The following is a 6054-nucleotide window of genomic DNA, read 5'->3' on the forward strand; positions in this document are numbered from 1 at the left end:
ACAAGCATATTTTTATAGGCATATTTTAAAAGGCAAGGTGAAAGAAAGTAGTGACTGCAATCACTATTGCCACAGTGGGAGACAAACCCCCCTCGTCAGGTCCACATGTGGCGTACGCCTCCAGGGACAATCCTCTGACTAGACCAGGCTGTGAGTGATCTTTCTGGCATACAGAGTGCAATGGGACCTTGTTTTGCTTTTGCGTATTTTGTTTTCTATGTTTTTCTCTATTCTGACATCAAGGGTGGGGAGAGCTATAGAGAGAGTGGCTGCGTTGACAGCTCCTGGAGGGTGTGCCTGGGGAGGTTGTGGGAAGGTGGGGAGCTAATGACAATGAGTTAACGAAGGAACTAAAGGTTCTAAACTTGATTGTGGAAATGATTTCACAACTCTTTTGAATGGAATTGAACTATTGAATGATATAATAGGTGGATAAAACTGCTTAGAAACATTTTTTTTCACTTCTGAGGAAAGCACTTTAGACATGGAAATGAGAAAAGCAGAATAAACTCTATCGTGTTTATTACCATTGAAAAATTTCACTGTGACCTCATGATTTTCAATATCCGGAGAGATATGCAAAAATAAAAAACAGGTGTTTGTGGATGTATGCATGTGTGTATTTGTGTGTATGTGTCTATTTCTTAGTACCATCCACTGAGGATGCCCGAGAACAGTGACAAAGAGCAGTGAACAAGCAAACACCCCGATTTACTAACTGGGACAGGAAATCACAAGATGAGGCTGCAACATAGTGTCTTCCGGAAGACAATGATGTCCTCAAAGGATGACATGTCAAAAGGACACAAAAATGGCCAATTTTGGAACAATAGCTGTATCCACATAAAAATTACATGTTGTGTCTATTCCGACTCTCAGATGGGCCATACAGATGTGCCGGGCAGCATGGCTCCCTGGGTTTTGCAGGACTGCGACCTTGCAGACAGATGTCACCAGTCATATCTTCTGAGGTGTCTCCGGTTAGGTTCAAAATGCCAACTTTCCAACCAATAGTTAAATGATTAACGATTTTCTCTCCCCAGGGACTCCTGAAAATATCAATAATAATTTATTATAACCCTCTGAGTAAAATAGAGATCCAGACACTGATATGAATAATAGAATCATTTCCCTTTTAAGAATGGAATCATTGCATAAACTTAAAAGTCCTCCCCCCACACAATACTTTATTAATTACAAAACCCACTGGCATTGAATTGACTTTGATGCAGTGATTTTATATAGGATTACTGAGGCCATAATTCTTTATGGGTGCAGCCAACCTCTGCTTTTTCTCAGCGAGCAGCTAGTGAATTCAAACTGTGAACCTTGTAGTTAGCAGAAAGGAAGGAAAAGGGGAAGGAAAAAACCTAGCTGCTGAAGCACCACACTGATGAATCAATGCATCCTCAGAAAGGAGAAACATCAAAGTCACGAGCCTCGTGATACAATACAAGACACACACAGTAGCATATTCCTAACATTCTTGCCAAAATAATTAAAGACAAAGTTGACTTCAATCAAGAGGAAACCTCAGACTAGGAGAAAAGAATAGGCACTGTGTGAAAACTGTCCTGTACTTGTCAAAAGAATTCAAGTCATGGAAGTCAAGAAAACCCAGAGGAGCCATTTCATAGTAAATGTGACCATGACAGTGAATTATACTGCCTGCCTCCGGACTGGATTCTTCTCCTGCGAAGGAGACCCCCAAACCCATCAAGTCAGTACTCCGGCACAGCAACCTGAGACGGCAGGTAGAATTGCCTCTGTGGGTATCCGCAACTGTAACCCTTTACGAGAGTAGAAAACCTCATCATTCTCCCGCAGAGAGGCTAGTGCGTACTTGAGGAAAATGGGAGAAGCTTAAATAAGATATGCGGATTAGATGGTAGTAATGTACCAACGCTAATTTCCGAATTTTTATAATTGCCATTGATAACACAGGATAATGTCTTTGTTTCTAGCGTAACTGCATTAGAGTATTGGGGAATTCTAAGTATCATGTCAGCAACTTCCTTTCGCATGGTTCGGGGGACACAGTTATTTATACGACATACACATTTTCTCCAGCGGCTATGGGGAAACTTGTTAATGTCCTTGGCTGTTAACCAAAAGTTGCAAGTTCAAGCTCCCCTGGAGTTGTCTCAGCCATAACAAAACAAAAAAAGGTGACAATCTACTTTAGAAAAATTAGCCCTTGAAATCCTTATGGAGCACATTTCTACTCTGGCCCACATGGCCTCTCCCGAGACTGAATACGGTTGTTTGAAAAAAGACGAACGGACAGAGCTAGAATCTCTACAGATGATTCCAAGTGTGCAGCTAGGCTGGGCTTCTAGGAGGTCAGGGTGCAGACCTGGTTTTGCAATTTCACAGTGAAATGTCTTTAGCCAAAGCCCGTCCTTTGTTTTTTGGATAACTCTTTCCTAATTTGTGAAAAGAGGGGTTGATGGAGCTCCCTTCCAGCTCTAAAATTCAATGCTATGTTTTCATCTTTTAATATATTATAGCTCACCACCAGCTCTGTAGTGCTTTTTGCTGCAAAGTTCTCTATTTATCTGCCCCAGGGAGGCCTCTGACTAATGAGGTGCTGCCTCGTTTGGCAGTTTGGCTACAGCAGCCTGATTTAATTCTCCTCAGGCCAGGCAGGATTAGCATCCTTGACACAGAGCCCCAGGAAGGGGGTACACCCCAGTCTAATAGTACAATGATGGCCTTGGAGATAAATCCATGCTCTTGTCTGCCCTGTATAATTTCAGCAGCGTGACTTGAGGCTCAATTGGGTACCAGCCACAGAGACTATTCCCATGGAGGGCCTCCAAATCTTAATTCTGTAGATGATGGTGGAGCCAGAACGTGAGGGATCAGATAGGCAACACTGGTTTGCCCTGCGAGTTCCCTTCTCCCGCACTCAAGCCCACCTGTGTCTCAGCATACACAAAGAAATGTAAGCAGCTTTCAGGCACAAACATGCCAACTACACATAAAAAATAGTCATTCCAGCTGAAATCTGGCCAATGGAAATTAATATTCCATGGTGTGTTGAGAATGAGTTCGATTTAATAATAACCAGACTTAAGAGAATGAGAACAAGATGCAAGACTACTGAAAAAAATAAAGAGCAATGATCTGCATATCATATATATTTTTCAAATACTATGCATTTTCAGATTCCAAAGCCAATAGGTCTCACATGTAATTTCACTGGGGAGTTTTCCATCAGCTATTTGTTATTGAGAGATGAGTGATGTGTCAGAGAGATTTGGTTGCTTCAAAAAAGAATGCCAGATTTAAGAGTTTCACTTGCCAAATTATACTAGTGCCTGGAGCATAATTGATGAGCAGCAAATCGTTGTTGAATGGAGATATAAGAGCATTATGCTCATTTGTGACAATAATCATGGAATCGATTCAGGCAGCTAACTTACATGTTTGCACATATGAGAGGGCTTCAAACGTTCATGAAAGAACAGAATGAGGAGATAATGGAATTTGTCCTTGAACATTTTGCAGCCCCTTTGACTCTGTGTGTGTGTGTGTGTGTTTCCCTTGTGGGAAGGGCATATATGCATATAATAGACCATTTGTCATTTCAACATTCTTTACATGTATAATTCAGCAACATTAGTAATGTTCATCATGTTTTGAAACAACTATGATTTTTCTTCCCTAATTGTACCATCACCTTTAATAGAAGCTCAGTGCTCCTAAGTAATGACTCCCCCCTTTCTCCTTATCTCCTTATAACCACGAATGTCTCTCTTTGTTTCCCCATCCTAGATGTTTCACAGATGTGTAATCACATAGTATCTGACTTAATTCACTCAGCATAATGTTTACCAGCTTCACCTATGCTAGCGCTTGGGTTTCATTTCTATTCTGACTAAACAGTATTCCATTGTATGCATGCACTACATTTGGGCATATATACGTATGGGTGTTTGGGTTGTTTCCACCATTTGGCTCTTGTGACTAGAGCTATAGTGAACGATGGCATCCCGTACAAGTATCGACTAGACTCCCTGCGAGTGCGATGCTAGACCACATGGCACTTTGATGATTTGCTTTTTGAGGAACCTTCCAACTGTGTTGCGTAGCCACTGCTCCACCTTACAGTCCCACCAGCAATGGATGTGTATTCCATTATACTATGTGTGTTCTGGTACGAATGCCAACATGAGAAAGTAATTACAATTTATAAATTATCAAGGGTTCATGGGGGAGGGAAAGGAAAAACTGAGGATCTGATGCCAAGGGCTCCAGTAGAAGGAAAATGTTGATGGCAACAAATGCACAAATGTGCTTGGCACAGTGGATGGATGGATGGATTGTGATGAGAGCTGTATGAACTCCCAATAAAATGATTAAAAAAAGAATTCCAAACAACAGAGATTAAGTGAAAATTGGTTAACATTATATACTCGAGTTTAAGCTGACCTGACTATCAGCTGAGGCGCCTAATTTTACCACCAAGACTGCATAAAAAATGTGCTGAAAAACTCAGCTTATACATGAGAATATATGTTAATAAATATTTCCTCAACTATATAGATTAGCTCAATCTGAGAGGTCTTCTCCTGTTTGCTGAATTCTCTTTTTTCTTTTTTGTTCTCGGTCATAGTTCTAAGGAGGTTTTACCACCTAAACATACCCACACCTCCCAACCCGGCAGTCAGGGTGCCATACGCCAGAATCATGTACTGACCACTCTCCTGGGCAGCCAGCCTTGGCCTGGGACGATGGTCAGGAAAAGTCAAAGATGTATTCTCATAGGTGTTTTGGGCAACAATCTCACTGCCACCATAAGTATAACTAGATGTTGCAGAGAAAGTATGAGATTTGAAGAAAGAAAGAAAAATTAACAGCCGGGTTTACTTACTTATCTTCTCTGCTACTTACTTATTTCTTGCCTTTGGGCTGGTCCTTGAAGGTATCTGAGCCTCATTTTCTTTGGAGGGTTGTTGTGTAAGTTGGTCAAGATGGTGTAACTACAGTGCCGGGCACCTAGTAGGCCTACAATGGTAATTTCCTCTTAGGTAATTTCCTGTGGACCCACTCTGTTTCCCATCATCCCTGCTCTCTTGTGGTCCTGTGCTTTCTGCCTACCCTCTCCCATCCCTCTTTATCTCCTGGCTCCAGTTCATATTCTTGCTGAATTCTGCATAGCCCGATAAGATTTCCCCCATAGCAGTAGAGTCACATTACCCTAGCTCAGGTTCTATGGGTAAGGAGGGCAGAGGCAGTAGCAATATTGCCTTGAAATTGAATACCACGGTCACTACCAAACCACAGTGTGGCTGTCACCTATCATTACTAACCTTAGATATTATGGTCTGTTCTTTGAGACAGCAGCCAGAGTGATCCATTAAAACATATCATAACAGTGCCCTGCTCAGCGCTGTTCAGGGATTTCCCATATCACCTAGAATAAGCATCAGGCCTTTATATGTCATGGCCTGTGTGCTCCTGCACGAGCTGGCCTCTGTCGAAGCCTCAGCCTCTTCTCTTCTGTCTCTCCCTGATTCACTGTGGTCTAACCTCTTGAATAAGCCTCCTTGTTACTTCCCCATCACACACCACTCAAAGTATCCCTTCAGGACTTTCACACCTGCTGTTTTTCATACTCAAGCACTCATCCCCCTATAGCAAGGTGACCAGACACCCCGCTTTTGGCGGGACAGTCCCGATTTTTAACAATTTTTCCTGCGTCCCGCGGAATTTTTAAAAAGTCCCAATTTTTGGAAAGAATGCACGACAAGCTAGGGTATCCGGTTTTCGGCTGCCATGTGGCTACTTCGCCAGGATATGAGTTTTATCAATGGTGTCCCGCTTTTGTCCCACTTAACCAATGTTAAAATCTGGTCACCTTACCCTATAGGCACATTGCTCTGGTCTTTCCTCAAATGTCACCTTCTCAGGGAGGTTTTCCCAGATTGCCCTGCCCAAATCACCATCAGAAACCATCCATCACTCTGTGTCCCTTCTTCAAACTCAAATCTACTGCCACTGAACAAATGGAGGCTCATAGTGACCCTACATATCAGTGGTTCTCAA

Source organism: Echinops telfairi, unplaced genomic scaffold (assembly GCF_000313985.2).
Source record: "Echinops telfairi isolate 266 unplaced genomic scaffold, ASM31398v2 ScPeMD7_443;HRSCAF=831, whole genome shotgun sequence".
NCBI lineage: Eukaryota > Metazoa > Chordata > Mammalia > Afrosoricida > Tenrecidae > Echinops > Echinops telfairi.